The sequence below is a fragment of the Dasypus novemcinctus genome, chromosome 22 (genome assembly GCF_030445035.2).
Source record: "Dasypus novemcinctus isolate mDasNov1 chromosome 22, mDasNov1.1.hap2, whole genome shotgun sequence".
NCBI classification, from domain to species: domain Eukaryota; kingdom Metazoa; phylum Chordata; class Mammalia; order Cingulata; family Dasypodidae; genus Dasypus; species Dasypus novemcinctus.
This window is the reverse complement of record NC_080694.1, coordinates 20,039,039-20,055,768: the sequence shown is the minus strand read 5'-3', so window position 1 is coordinate 20,055,768 and position 16,730 is coordinate 20,039,039. Positions and strand designations below refer to the sequence as shown.

General features: G+C 38.0%; 1 pseudogene; it reads right to left on the bottom strand.

Annotated features, from left to right (window-relative positions):
- Positions 1 to 14,407: 14,407 nt before the first annotated feature.
- Positions 14,408 to 15,083, bottom strand: LOC139437368 (olfactory receptor 7A10-like; annotated as a pseudogene).
- Positions 15,084 to 16,730: the final 1,647 nt, after the last annotated feature.

Here is a 16,730-nt window from a genome sequence, read left to right as displayed (position 1 = left end):
ATCCTTGTCTTGTTCCTGAGTTTAGAGGGAAGGAGTCTAGGATTTCTCCATTGTAAACAATATTGGCTTTAGGTTTTTCGTATATAGTCTTTATCATGTTCAAAAAATTCCCTTGTATTCCAATCTTTTGGAGTGTTTTTATCAAGAAAGGGTGCTGTATTTTGTCAAATGCTTTTTCTGCATCAATAGATATAATCATGTGATTTTTTTCCTTCAATCTGTTTATATGGTGTATTACGTTGATTGATTTTCTTATGTTAAACCATCCTTGCATACCTGGGATGAATCCCACTTGGTCGTGGTGTATAATACGTTTAATGTGTTGTTGAATACGATTAGCAAGTATTTTGTTAAGTATTTTTGCGTCTAGATTCATTAGAGAAATTGGTCTGTAATTTTCCTTTCTTGTGATGTCTTTGTTTGGCTTTGGTACTAGGGTAATGTTGGCATCATAGAAGGAGTTGGGTAATGTTCTTTCTGTTTCGATTTTTTTGGAATAGTTTCAGCAGGATTGGTGTCAGTTCTTTCCGGAATGTTTTGTAGAATTCACTTGTGAAGCCATCTGGCCCTGGGCTCTTCTTAGTTGGGAGATTTTTAATAACTGATTGTATCTCTCTGCTTGTGATTGGTTTGTTAAGATCATCAATTTCTTCTTTCGTCAATATGGGCTGCTTATGTGTTTCTAGGAATTTGTCCATTTCCTCTAGATTGTCATTTTTGTTGGAATATAGTTTTTCAAAATATCCTCTTATGATAGTCTTTATTTCTGTGGGGTCAGTGGTGATATCACCTTTCTCATTTCTTATTTTGTGTATTTGCATCTTCTCTCTTTTTTTCTTTGTTAGTGTTGCTAAAGGTTTGTCAATTTTGTTAATCTTCTCAAAAAACCAGCTCTTGGTCTTGTTTATCTGTTCAAGTGCTTTCTTATTTTCTATTTCATTTAGTTCTGCTCTTATCTTTGTTATTTCCTTCCTTCTTCTTCCTGTTGGGTCACTTTGTTGTTGTTTTTCTAATTCCTTCAAATGTGCAGTTAGTTCTTCAATTTTTGCTCTTTCTTCTTTTTTGATATATGAATTTATGGCTATAAACTTCCCTCTCAGTACTGCTTTTGCTGTATCCCATAAATTTTGGTATGTTGTGTTATCATTATCATTTGTTTCAAGGTAGTCATTGATTTCTTTTGAGATTTCCTCTTTGACCCACTGTTTTTCTAAGAGTGTGCTGTTTAATTTCCAAATTGTGGGGTGAAATCTGGGCTTCTGTCCCTTGCAAATCTCCAGCTTGACTCCACTGTGGTCAGAGATAATGTTTTGTATGATTTCAATCTTTCTGAATTCGTTCAGCCTTTCTTTGTGGCCTAGCATATGATCTATCTTGGAGAATGATCCATGTGCGCTTGAGAAAAATGTATATCCTGCTGTGTTTGGGTGTAGCGATCTATATATATCTGTTAGATCCAGCTCCTCTAATATACTATTCAGATGTTTTGTTTCTTTGGTGATTCTCTTTTGAGATGTTCTGTCCAGAGTTGATAGTGGTGTATTAAAATCCCCCACTGTAATTGTAGATGTATCTATTCTTTCACTTAGTTTTTCCAGTGTTTGCCTGACGTATTTAGAGGCACCCTTGTTAGGGGCATAGATATTTATGATTGTTCGATCTTCTTGCCAGATTTTCCCTTTCACTAAAATGTAGTATCCTTCTTTGTCTCTCACAATTGTTTCACATTTAAAGTCTATTTTGTCTGATATTAATATAGCTACTCCTGCCTTTTTTTGGTTATTGTTAGCTTGTATGATTGTTTTCCAGCCATTCACTTTCAATCTCCATGCGTCTCTGGGTCTAAGATGTGTCTCTTGTAGACAGCATATGGATGGGTCATATTTCCTTATCCAATGTCCCAGTCTGAATCTTTTGATAGGTGAGTTTAATCCATTGACATTCAGTGTTATTACTATCAAGGAATTATTTGTGTTAGCCATATTTTGATTGGATTTGTGTTTGTCATATTTTGTTTGTACATTTTTTTTTTGGTCTTTTTTGTTATTGTTGTTGGTCTTATACTCTCCTCCAACTCTGCCTTTCCTGTTTTCTTCTTTCTTCCTGTAGAACTCCCTTTAGAATTTCTTGAAGGGGAGGTTTCTTGTTGGTATACTCTTTCAGTTTCTGTTTGTCTGCGAATATTTTGAACTCTCCATCATGTTTGAATGCTAATTTAGCTGGATAGAGTATTCTTGGTTGGAAATTTCTTTCATTTAGTACCTTGACTATATCATACCACTGCCTTCTTGCCTCCATGGTTTCAGAAGAGAAATCAGCACTTAATCTAATTGAGCTTCCCTTGTATGTGATGGTTTTCTTTTCTCTTGCTGCTTTTAGGATTTTCTCTTTGTCTTGAGCCTTGGATAATTTGACAAGTATATGTCTTGGGGTGGGCCTGTTGGGGTTTATGACTTGTGGAGTGCGCTGTGCTTCTTGGATATGTACATCTGTCTCTTTCAGTAGATTTGGGAAGTTTTCAGCCATTATTTCCTGCAGCACTCCTTCTGACCCCTTTCCCTTCTCTTCACCTTCTGGAATGCCTATAATACGTATGTTTGAGCGTTTTGCATTGTCATTCAGGTCCCTAAATCCTAATTGGATTTTTTCTATCTTCTTATTGACCCCTTCTACTATCTGTTTGATTTCTGAAGTACTGTCTTCCACATCACTAATACTCTGCTCTGTCTCTTCTAGTCTGCTGATATTTGCTGCTAGTGTATTTTTGATTTCTTGAACTGTGGTGTTCATTCCCATCATATCTATTATGTTTTTTCGTATGTCTGCAATTTCCCCTCCAAGTGATGTCTTCATGTTGTTAACCTCTTTCATTACTTCGTCAAATTTGTCGGTGATAAATGTTCTGAGATCTTTCATTGCTTGTGCCAAGTTTTGCTCCCCTTCGTGATTATTGGTTTGTTGATTGGATTCAGCCATGTTTTCCTGATTACTGGTTTGGTTTGTAGATTTTTGTTGCTTTCTGGTCATCTCTTTATCTTGACGGATTTAATCAGTTCCTTAGCTTCTTTGTCTGCTCTTGGAGGTTAATTAGCTGTTATTTTTGCATCGGTGTTATATCTTCTCTTTGTCACTTTTTTCTTCTTATTCTAGTTTCTTGTTGTTGGTTAAGTTCACTTTAAAGGAAAGTATTAGTGTTGGGGGAAGGCAATTGTGTAAGCAAGGGAAAAGTTTAAAGTAATATTGGTGATATATGTTAACAAAGCAAGAATATGAGATCTGGGAGGATGGAGGTTAGATTTATGTAAATTGTGTAGAGTTATAGCAGTAGGTAGAGTACCTATTATGAGGTAGGTGATTGAATATAGGAGGCTTATGGTATGAGCTAAAAAGCTATTGATTTCATGAGAGAGGGAAAGAGAAAAAAAAGTGGTAATAGTTTCAAGCGTGGATAACAGACAGAAAACAAAACATAGGTATTAGAAATTAAGACTTAGACCCTTCGTGGATCGAAGAAAGGGAGGTGGGAGGTGGAATATGGGAGAGCCAGTAGATGGTGGCGGATATCAAGATGTAGGGGCAAGAGGATAGTGCAGGTAGGCTAAATCAGTTCACACAGAAATGAGGCAGTGGAGGATGGGAAAATCCAGCAAATATGAGGTGTTCCCTGTAGCACCTATTGTGTACTTGAATTAAAATAAAATAAGTGGAAAATGAGGGACAAGAGGGAAAGAGAAAACCGGAAAAAAAACACTAATTATAATAAAGAAAAAAGGAAAGACAAGAAGAAAGGAAGAAAGAAAAAGAGGATAGGTACACGGTGGGGAACAGATAGGGGGAAGAGAGATACAGGTATACAAGTGTCACAATTACAACACTATCTAAAACAACAAGCAAAAAAACCCCTAAATAACTGTATAAAAAAAAAAAAGGACTTTGGGGGGCACGCTAGGAGAAAAGACTAGGGGATAATGCAATATTAGCAATCAGGGCATCAAAAAGAGTAAAAAATAAGATAAAGTGAAAATAAAAACAAAACAATATGAACCAATAAAGATAAAATGCAAACGTTAAGGTCCAGAGCATTCAAGGACCCCAGATAGACCCCAGGGCGTGATGGATTCGGGGGTGGAAAGTCTGAGACACTGAAGACTCAAGAGGTGTGAGTCTGGGGTGTGGACCGCCAGAGTCCAGGGGACCCAGACCTGGCAACCTCAAATCTGGTCCACAGAAAGCTTAGGAGCCCCGCAGTGCAACACAGCCCTCAAGAATCCCCGTAGCTGGGTGCCAGCCCCGTGGGGGAAGATAGATCGGCGAATTCTATATTGAATGTCTGATCTCTGAAATTCACCTAACTCCTCAGGGTATCACCCTTTGGACAGCTCCCTCCCTGTGCTCCCACGCAATGGCCACTTGAGGGCACCTCTACACCATGGCCAGTTCAATGACCCAGATCCCAAGCCCCGCCGGGTGGGGTGGGCTTCAGCTGGAAACGCCGAAAACAGACTCTAAGATCCGAAATCCCAAACTTCGCAAAATATTCCCCAATCAGCTTCTAGACGTGTCTTCCTCCCTCACTGCACCCTACAACAGTCTCCCAATTGTGTCCCCTTATTGTCCAAAATCCAATTCCATTGCAGATCGGCAGCCGGACCTGTGGGGATGGGGCTCCAGGCGGAAGCGCTACTCCCCCCCCTGTCCGGAGACCAAAAACGTCCCCGCTTCACAGGGAAACACCGTCTGTCTCCGCAAATCAATCTGCAAAGGAGTCTTGTCCCAACAATCCCTCACCAGCCAGCCCAGTATCCGCGAATTTCTCAGCACCACAAAGCCTCTAGAATAAGGAAAAAAAAACAAAAAACAAAACAAAAACCCTGGCCGCCGCGGCTCCGGAGCTGCCGGAGCGCCCGCTACCGCGTCTCTGCCCACCCAAGGAGGGAACTTCCCGTGCCCAGCTGGGACCTCCGTTTATATATTATAGACGTATCCTCTCTGTTACCTTCCCACCGAATTGACGTCCAGACACCTTCCAACCAGCAAAAATCCCCGAAACAGCGCGGTCCCAAAGAGCCTTCAACGCTGCCCAGCCGCCCCCTGCAGAGACACTACCAGGCAAGCTCACGCAGCCACCATCTTCTCGCTATATGTATCTTGACTTCAAGTTGGAAGGTTATGAAAAATATTGTCATTAATTCTTCTTTGAATATTTCATAGATTTCATTTTGGAAGATGTCTGATCCTAGACTTCTAGTTTTGAGAAGTTTTTGATAACTAATTGAATTTCTTTACTCATTATGTTTTTGTTGAGATCTATTTCTTTTCAGTCAATTTAGATAAATTGCATGTTTTTAGGAATTGGTCCATTTCTTCGATTTTCTAGATTTCGGTAGACAATCATTCATAGATTTAATTCATAATCCCTTTAATGTCAGCAATATTTAGCAACATCCCTGATTACATTTTTTATTTTGGTAATTTACATCCTCTTTCTTGTTTCTTTTTCAATCTAAATAAACCTTTTCTATTTTATTGATCTTTTCCAAGAAACAATTTCATTGGTTCACACAATTGTTTTTTCTATACTCTACTTCATTTCTCTTCACTGATATCTATATTGTTTTTCTCCTTCTTCTAGATTTAGGTACAGTTTGCCCTTCTTTTTCTATTTCCCACAAATCTGTAGTTAGGCTTTTTGAAAAAAATTTTCTCTCCCCTTCTTCCCTGCCCCCACCTCCCAGTTGTCTGTTCTCTGTGTCTATTTGCAGCATGTTCTTTGTCTGCTTCTGTTGTTGTCAGCAGCATGGGAATCTGTGTTTCTTTTTTGTTGTGTCATCTTGCTGCGTGAGCTCTCCGTGTGTGCGTTGCCATTCCTGGGCGGGGTGAACTTTCTTTCACACTGGGTGGCTCTCTTTATGGGGTGCACTCCTTGCGCATGGGGCTCCCCTATGCAGGGACACCCCTGTGTGGAATGGTACTCCTTGCATGCAATAGCACTGTGCATGGCCAACTGGACACAGGTCAAGGAGGCCCTGATTTGAACCGCAGACCTCCCATGGGGACCTCCCATGTGGTAGACAGATGCCCTATCCACTGGGCCAAGTCTGCTTCCCTGTAGATAGGTTTTTGATGTGTTATTTTTTAAAATATGAGGATTCACACCTACAAATTTCCCTGAATATTTCAAATTCATCCCAAATCTGGCCTAACAGAATGAATTAGTTTAGCCACAAAATAAATAATAAAATGGACTGTGATGTGTAGTGGATTTCAAATGCCAGCTGCAGTTTTGAGAGACTGTCCACATTAAGGAATTTGAGATTCCATATTACTAAAAAAGTTCTATATGAAAATGAATTAGAAAATTATCCTAAGTGGGAACTCTGGTAAGAGATTCCTGTATAAAAGATGGATCCTTAGAATTATAGTTGCATTGTAAAGGTTAACAAAGTATAAATACATTAATCAAGTATGTGTATGAAGAGACACACTTCTCCTGACCATGGTGCTACAAGTGCCAAAGCTCTCTGAATGAGGATCCAGCACGCAGTCTGAAATCACAGAAGCTTTGTGACCTTAAAGGCTCAAGGTGCACAACTTAACATTAAATTGTTTTACCTTGCTAATTTCCAAATAATGTAAAACGTGAATCCTCTCTTTTCCACTGAGACCTCAAAGAATTCACACAAATATGTCCTCTAATTAAACAGCAGAATTTTAATACTCAGTATATCAATGGATAAATTCTTACATTGCTAGAATCACAATAAGTCCATAGTAAGATACCAGTAAGTCTACTTTAGTCCAAATTTCATTCCCCAAACCAGAGGATTCTGGGATGGTGATGTCTACTCCACATCTAATAGAGAGGGGCTGTGATCCTTTAGAGCTGACTGATGGGACTATGTTGCTTGCAGTTTTAGGCTTTCTCTGTTATTTGATATGTAGTTGTCCATCATCACCCCCTTGCCTGTTGTCTTGGGTGAAAGCAATGAACTGGAGAGTAAGTGTTGCAAATCTATTGAGGTTCAGGGCCCAGCTGGCACATGGGAAGCCCCCAAACTTAAGTCACTTGTACATAAACCTACAAACTCTATTACTAATTACAAGTACAAATGAAAGGACAGAAAAGCCACATGTAGGGAATCTGAAGGTAGTGGTCACTGGAGGTTCTGAGGGTAGGAAACAGTAAAAAGTGTTATAAGACAGGGGCATTTTTTGGAATTGGGAATTGTCCTAAAAGACATTGCAATAACAGATGCAAACCATTATATATCTTGCCATAACCTATGGAATTATGTCGAAGAGAGTGTAAACTACAATGTAAACATTTGTCCATGCTTAGTGGCAATGCTCCACAGTTTGTTCATCAATTGCAATGAATGTACCTCACTAATGAAAGATGTTGTTCATGTGGGAAAATGTGGGAAGTGTGGGGAGTGGGGCATATTAGAAACCCCTATCTTTTTCATATGATATTTGTGTAATCTAAGTATCTTTTCAAAAATTAAAAATATCTATACAGACCCTAAGAAAGCAAGTTATCACGACTAAAAGACAGAAAAAAAGACAGACAATAGGAATAAAAGCTTTTAAGTTTTTCAGATTTTGAAAATATTCAGAGAATATGAAACAACACTTTTTAATGTGTTTTAGAAGATTAAAAAGAATATTGCAATTATATTAAATGGTATATTTCAATAATTAAATAAATAGAACCTCTGAAGCTAAAATGTACAATGATGAAAATGTAAAATTTCCAAGTAGGAATGGGAGAAATTTATCTACCATGGGAATCAAAGACCCACTAATCCTGAAACAGAAATGGAAAATAAACCAAATTTATATCTGTGGACCTACTACACTTGACATTTTATCCATGTCCCTCCATTTACTGCCAGTAAAACATTCCCTTTCACATTTTCTTTGCACAGTGAAACAGATCTACAGGTTGATTTCAGTGATTTATTGTTCCACTGATGTTTTCCTTCTTGGATAATAAATAAATACAAAATATTTTCATTCAGGAAATGAAATATATATATATATATATATATATATATATATATATATATATATATATATATATAACCACACTTAGGATGATGTATCTCAGAGCTATTACTATGCAGGTGCTTCCAATTCTTCTGAGAGGGATGATCTGGAAATGAGGAGAAATGGGAAGTGTGACATTGGGGAAAGACATTAGAATGTGAAATCCAGGACCTTCTCATTCAATACTGTTACTCTAGAATTTGCTTCTCTTGCAAACTCAGTTCTTGGCAGTGGAGGGAGGAGTAATTGCTCCTATGTTTCAAATATACTCACTTAGGCATGGGCTACCTTATTACAATGCATTATAATAGGTAAGCGTTCTGTTACAGTTTTCTACTTTCTCTTGGTTTAAATGATGTTCCTTGGACCTGGGTGTGTTTATTCTCACTTCCCCACTCTGGACAGTAAATCTTCAATTGGCAGTATTCATCTTTTCTAAATTTCTCATGTTAGGGTCCCAAAGTATTTATTCTACTCATAAAACATTCAATTAAACAGAACACAGATCACTCAAAATGTATCTTGCCCTCCTTCTATGTAACATATATTTCATGGTTTTCAGACAGCAAATAAATCCCCCACTTATCCAGGAAAAAAAACAGTTTTTCCCTCTGTAACTTGGTGTTTATCTCTCACTGAAATTATGGAAGTGTCTTTCGATGAAATCTATATTTTAGGAACTCTCTGCAAGGTTTCCCTTTTTAAAAAAACCTAACTGTACTTAAGTTTCACTGATAAAAGACAATATGATGCTTTTTTCCCCTTATATCCATTTATAGACTCTTAAGGAATAAACTTTGTTTTACATGAGAACAAATTGTACCCTCAGTTTAGAGTGAATCATTGTTTTCACATATTTTAGGATCCTGGAGAAGAATAAAATTCTACTGACAAAACCAGGAATACTTTTTTATTTTAAAGGAAAAGAGAAGATGCAGGAATGGGGAAATAAGAAAAGATCTTTGTAATAACATAAGTTCGAGGAGAATATAATAGAGTTGAAAAGGTCTCCATCACTCACATATGATATTTGCTTAATAAAAATGTTACCTTATGAATCAGTGTACCAGCTAAATATTTAGAAAGGAAACAGGAAGTTTCTTAGGGGATTTTGAAAGATACCAATCACCCTCTCTTCATAAATACAATCAAAGTGTAAGTAAGTTTGGCATCCACAACTGAGTCTTCTTAGGGTGTGACTTCAGTAGGGTAGGTTATTCTTAGCAGTCTTTTCTCCCTCTTTCTGGCTTGTATTCCTGCCCTCCAGATGGGGAAACTGCAGGTGGTGGTGCCTATTTAATCAATACTGAAGACATGAGCCTCCTTCTCCCTGACTGCAGAAAGGGGGCATATTTGTGTGGTCAATAATTCCAGTGGAGTCTTCTTGATTATACAGTGTTCCTGATTATAACAGAAGTATCACCTTTCTTAGCTGGACTGTTTTTCACTCTTTTCCATACTTCCAAATATTGAAAGACATAACTCTAGTTTCTTCAGTAACATGAGTGTTCATGAATACCACGTTTTTTCTCGATTCTTTTTCAAAATTTTCTTAATGTTTTTATTTTTAAAGAAGCTTTAGATTACATAAATGTTACATTAAAAATTTAGGAGATTCCCATATGCTCCAGCCCCTCAAGATCCCACACTTTACCACATTAACAACTTGTTTCATTAGAGTTGTACATTTGTTAACATTGAAGGACACATATTGAAGCATTGCTACTAACCATGGACTACACTGTAGATTATAGTTTACCCTCAGTCTCAGACAATTTTATAGGCTGTGACAAAATGTATAGTGGCCTTGTTTCCATCATTGAAAGGTCATGTAGGAGAATTCTTATGTCTCCAAAATGTCTCCATATTACTCCTTATTCTTCCCTTCCCTCCCCTCAGAACCTATGGTGGCCAATGCCTTTATTTAATGATAAAATTCTTTAATTACTATAATAACACATCTATAATAGAATAATAATATCTAGTTATTATAATGTACAATGGACTAAAGTAAAAATTCTTAAAAGCTTTTATTTGGAAAGAGATTTCTGCTCAAAAATAAGCCTTTCATGTAAACTATTTTGTACCAGAACTGATTACAAAATAGCAGTCTTGCAGGGTAGCAATTGGGAACTGATACATCAAATTGTTGGGAGTGAGAAGACCACTGACACTATTTCCATGTGGTAAATGTACATAATTGCTCTTGTATAGCTTGGAAAAAATGATTCACAATATATTGTTTGCAGTAACATTTAAAGAAAGCACCTAGGAAAGGTATTGACAAACTGGTTTGTGTGAAAAATGATTTTACTGAGAATCCTAATTCAAGTTAATGTGGAATAAGGTGGGGCTCTTACTTGCACTGGAGAGAATTCCAGAAAAAAGTGACAAGGTGAGGATTTTTAATTTTCAGATTAAGCTGTAATCAAAACATAGACATTTTATAAAACTGCATGAATGAAATATCTTTTCCTGAAAATTTCAGTTCTGATACGTGTATGACTCACATCAGAGACTGAACCTGTGTGTCAATAAATTACAAGTGAAAATGAATTCACAGCTTTGCCAAAGAATTTGAAGTGAATACAAATATGTAAGCAATTATTAACATCTTCAAATATGACCATTAGCTCAGAGAAATCATTACCTCCAAAATGCCACTCTGGTTTGCCATTTGTAGTGATGGCAAGGAAATCAGTTGATGAATGAAGCATTCACATTAGTCTACCCAGAAGAAAACAGCAAGCTTACATAAAAGTCTGAAATTATGTCTTAATATCTGGGTTTAATATAAGAATAAGATATAGTAGGAAAGGCAGAAAAACACATATTTGCTTTTTATGACCCATAAATGAGGGCTATTATTGTCGGGAGTGCTGAAAGAAATTTCCAGAAAATATCCTTCAATATGGAAATATTTTTTAAAGGGCAAACTTACATCGCTGGAAGAATGATAGAAATTATTGAAACCATCATTGTTTGAAAAATCAGGGAATGTGTTGTTGATTACAACCTCGCTTGAATTATGATTTTGAAGGTGCAGGAGAAAGGCACATATTGGAGATAGAATGTGGATTAATATAAAGCAGTCAGATGACATCTCCAGTTCAGGATGTGACCTCTTTCAGGAACTAATGAACAAGCCCTGGTAGCTGGTACAGAGCCTTTGCTAGGAGAGCTTATTTTTCACTAACACCATAAAACACAAGCAGTTTCTTTCATCTGGAGTGACTGCAATACACTTTCATCCCTCCAGCACCTGCTATAATTTTATATATACAGAATAAACTGAATGAAATATTTTACTGCTGAAAATCCAGGCAGCAGGTTCTATCTTCAATCCTGATTCCAGGAATACAATGAGAGAGCACATGATGTAAAACAATACAAAATAAATAGGAATCCATGATATACAAAAATGAAACAAATGTAAGTTTTTATTGGGTGAATGCCAGATTATCTCTCTATACACTTACAAAGTACCTAGATTAAGATCTCCTCTAATCCATATTTTATTCCTCCACCTTGTGTACCCTGGGATGGTGATGTCCACTCCACCTCTAAATTGAAAGTTGGCTTAGATCCCACATGGCTGAAGGGTGGAATTCTCCTGCTTGCACTTGTAGACTCTCTCGGTTCCCTGGTATGGTGGTTGACCATCCTCCCTCCCTGTTAGCTGACACTGGCAAATCCAATGAATTTGAGAGCAGGTGTTGCAACTCTCCTGAAGCTCATTCAAGTCTCCTGACCATACAACAACCCCAGCACCAACAAAAGGTTGAGTAAAAGTGACAGAGAGGCACATGTAGAAAGATCACATCTGAGTCCAACTCCATCACACTTCAGGGTACAAATTCCAAAGTAGTATCTTCTGGCAAGGCACCGAACTCCAGAATCATCTGCCATGACCATAGGAAAGAGGTGTCTCTGTAGTCCTCAGGAGAACCACTACCTGGGGTATTACCTACTTAGGCTGTCTCTGAGATCCTGCTGAAAGATGCATAAGCCCAACTCATCTGAAGACCTGACTCATTTTGAAGTCTCTTAGCCATATGAACTCATTTGTCATTCCCATTTCCCCTTTTTATTCAAGGTATTTTTCTAATTGTATCATGAGCTGGTGGTTGGTAGTAATTCCTCAGCACCAGGGATTCTCAACCCAGCGGATATGTCCCATGCTGGAGGGAAAGTAATGTTGAGTTGACTTAGGGAGTGGCCACATTTGAGCAACATGGAGGCTCTCATGAGGTTACTCTTAGGCACCTTGCATCTCTAGACCTAGTTGAAATTTCAAGCACACAGGCTCATAAGCATTGTCATCAGTATCAAGGGCCCATCATTGGACCACCCTTCTTCACTGGTCTTTGTTCTTGCACTTGGGGGATAGTTGCTCCTCAACTGGGGAGTGCAACATAGTTTCCCAGAATAGGAACTCAGCACTTCCTCAGTTGTCATGTCAAACTCTACCTAATATGACAATTAATATCCAAAATATATTTATATACCCTGCATGAATGCCCTGGAGAACTGCCCCCTGCCGATGCATGCCCCATCAACGACATCCCACACCAGTGCTCCTGCCCTGCAATTGTTGAAACACTCTGTGATCCAAAACTTCTTCAAAACTATATGCTAATATATTTCTAAACTCAATTAACAGGAAAATGAAATATTAGTGATAGGTTTAAAGATAAAAAATAGAATATTTTTATTCTATATTTAAGAAAAACTAAAAGTAAAAAATAAATCAGGGTATTAAAATGCAAAATATCATAAAATATATTTTACATTTTGCCTTCATCACTGTAATAGGTGTTGCTGTGTATGTACAGTAGAAAAGCTCTCTCTCCCATTCTTTTCTCAGGGTCTTCATCCTTTGTTTAAAAAAAATTATAATGTCTTCAAAAAAGTTTTAGATCACAATAAAGTCACATATACAATATAAGGGAATCTGATATGCCAACATCAAACACTTTTCTCTCTTCCCCCTGCAATTATCTTTTTAATGTGCGTATATTTGCTATAGCTGATGAACAGATATTGAAACATAGATACAAACCATGGTTTCACTATGGTTTACATTATGGTTTATATTTTAGATTGTACAATTTTATAAAAATTTGGTTGTACTATGGTATACATTTAATTTTTTAGGGAAATTTAAGAAAGCCTATATCCATCACTGCATAATCTTGTGGAACACTTCCACTGCCCCCAGTTGTCCCATCTTACATCTATTCTATTCCTCTCTCCCCCACCCCTTGGGGCCCACAGTGACAACCAAGCTTCACTGCCTGAAAGACACGATTCACAGATACTTGCAACAATGCTGAGGATTTGACACACTAGTCTGTCTGGAGACAGTGGCTGTGGGAGTTGCTGAGTGCTGGGAGAGGGAAGATGTGTGATATGGAGGCATTTTTAGGACTTGAAGTTGTCCTGAATGATATAGTACAGATAGATGAAGGACATTACATATCATGCCATAAGCCATTGAATGGACTGTGGGGAGTTGCAAACTACAATGCAAATGATAATCCACACAACCATAACTTGTTGGTGTGAGAGGAGTGGGGGTGGGGTGGGGAGTGGTATATATGGGAACCTCATATTTTTAATGTTACATTTTGCGTTATCTATGTATCTTCAAAAAAAGACAACAAAATATTTCATTTTCAAAAAAAGAATCTTCTAGTGTTTGATCTCTGTTAATCATGAGCACTTTTGTAAACTTGAGACAATGTATCCTTTTATAGACAGAATGATTCCCAGCTTTTTAAAGGCCTCCTTTATGTCCTTGTTTCTAAGAATGTAAATAAAGGGGTTCAACATGGGAGTAATCGAGTGATTACAACTGAAAATGGGAGGATTGCATCCAGCATCCAGGTGGAATCTGAGCCTCCTCTTGACATAAAGGTGCAATGGACACAACCAATCCAGTGTCCACATAGAAGAGGTGGCATTGGATTGGGAAAAGTGGACATAATGGACAAAGGGTATGGGGAAAGGCAGGAAGAGATGAGAGGTGGAGGCGTCTTCGGGACATGGAGCTGCCCTGGATGGTGCTTCAGAGGTAATCACCGGACATTGTAAATCCTCACAGGGCCTACATGATGGAATAGAGGAGAGTATGGGCCATGATGTGAACCAATGTATATGAGGTGCAGAGGTGCCCAAAGATGTACTTACCAAATCCAATGGATATGTCATGATGATGGGAACGAGTGTTGTTGGGGGGGGGGAGAGGGGGGGTGGGGGGGTTGGGTTGAATGGGATCTCACATATATATTTTTAATGTAATATTATTACAAAGTCAATAAAAAATAAAAAAATTAAAAAAACAAACAAACATGGGAGTAATCACTGTGTACATCACTGAGCCTATTGCATTTGCCTTTGAGTTTTTGGTAGCAGCAGAGCTAAGATACACTCCAATACCTACCATAAAACAAGGTCACTATTGAGAGGTGAGATCCACAATTAGAAAATGCTTTATATTTACCACGAGCTGTTGAGATTCTCAAAATTGAGGATATAATTTTATAGTAAGAGAAAAAGATCCCAGTGAGTGGTATAACCCCCAGAAGTCCACCTGCAAAATACATCACAAGGTCATTGAGGAAGGTTTCAGAACAAGCATGTCTGACTACCTGATTAAGTTCACAGAAAAAGTGGGGCATTTCCATCTCTGTACAAAAAGACAATTGTAAAACCATTAAGTTATGCAAAAGAGAGTCCAAAACACTCAATAACCAGGATACCAACAGTAGGAGGCCACAGAGCCAGGGGTTCATGATGACTGTGTAGTGCAGGGGGTGACAGATGACCACGAAGCGGCCATAGGCCATTGCAGTCAAGAAGGAGTTATCTAATTGTCCAAAAAGCATGAAAAAATACATCTGGGTGAGACGGTTTTCAAAAGTTATGATTTTGTTCCCTGTCTGAATGTTCAGCAGCATCTTTGGTTTCGTGGTGGAGGTGAAACAGATATCAGTAAAAGACAGGTTGGAGAGGAAGAAGTACATGGGTGTGTGGAGATGGGAGTCCAAGAAGATGGCCAGGATGATGAGCAGGCTGCCAATGAATGTAACCAGGTACATGGACAGGAACATTCCAAAGAGGAGGGACTGCACCTCTGTATTTTCTGAGAGCCCCAGGAGGATGAATTCTAAAGCATATGTTTGGTTTTCTGTTTCCATGTGGATGATGAATTTCCTGAGGAGATATTCAATACAATGCAATTTAGCCTCAAGCCATAATCAGAAAAATATAATAAATGGTACTGTTTGTATTGTAATTACATTAAGTTAATATTTTTATGGATTTTATAGAGATCTAGTACCCTTTTCTGAAAATAGGGAAAACATATGTTCCTGCTTCTCCTTGATAGTTGTGATGGCTAGAAACCCTTGGTCATAATAGAATACACTTTGCCAAGGCAATAATTTCCATGATAAATTCTCTCAGACTTTATTTTAAGCAACAAACATTATGACCATGTTTTTGTACCCTGTGACAAAATAGAAAAGAAGAACAAAGTAGTAGGAACCATGTTATTTGGTTGTAACAGTTATTATAAAAACACAATAATTTAAAAAATCTTTTTGGTGAAATGGACAAATGACCCCACACAAATGTGTTCCACTGATGTTTCACAGAGGACAAGGGTAATTCAGTGTAGAAAGTATGATCTTTTCAAGAAGTGGTGTTGGAACAAAAGTGAAGAAGGCTAGTAAGATAGGGAATAGATGGATCTAGAACCTGACAGAGTCCACATGGACATCAAAACCCCCTAATGATGGCTGCTGGAGGAATCTCACCCTGGGATTTGCTAACCAGAACAAAGCCTCCTTCCTGAGAATATGGAAAAGCCTGGATCTTCCCTAGGAACTTTATCACTGGGTCCTCACTAAGGAATTGATGGGCAGGGTAATCAATCCAAAGAGCAAACAGCTGAAACCCCCTCCCCTGCCATTAGCAAAGGGATGGTTAACTAGCAGTTTAAAAGCAAACCATGAGGTTTGAGCTTGCTCTTGCCTAGCTTTTTGCCTATTGACCCGTCTTGCCTTCTGCATGTCACTTTCATCATTTTTCCTCTGCCATGTGGCCATGCAAGTTACCCTCGGGACTTATAATCTATAATGGGGAATTGTAGCTTGTAAATTAGCACTCTTCATCCCTTTTCAGCCCCTTCCTCACTACCTGCTGGGGCCCTGCTCTGTTATTTTCTCCCATTTCTCTTCCCTTCCTACCTGAATTAATTACTGGCCTAACTCACCTGGCGTGTTCTTGAAATTCACTTCTGCAGCATAGCCAAGAACTTAGTTAGAATATGGTAACAATAGGATGCACTCATGCCAAATACAAAAGGAACTTAGGCACTGATTGAATTCATTTCACAAAAATTAAATCAAAATCAATCATACCATTTTAAAGTAAAATGCATTGTGAAAGTGCTAGACTAAAATGTGAAGAAAATCTAAGGGCCCATAGGTTGGAAAAGAGTTTTTAGATATAGTAATGGAAGCATGATTCATGAGAGATTAAAATTTATAAGTCAGTTTTTATTCAAATGTAAAATATCTACTCTGTGAAAGACATTGATAAGGGGTTGTAAGAAAACATGCAGATTTGGAAAAACTACTTACAAAACACATCTGATAAAAGATTTGTATACA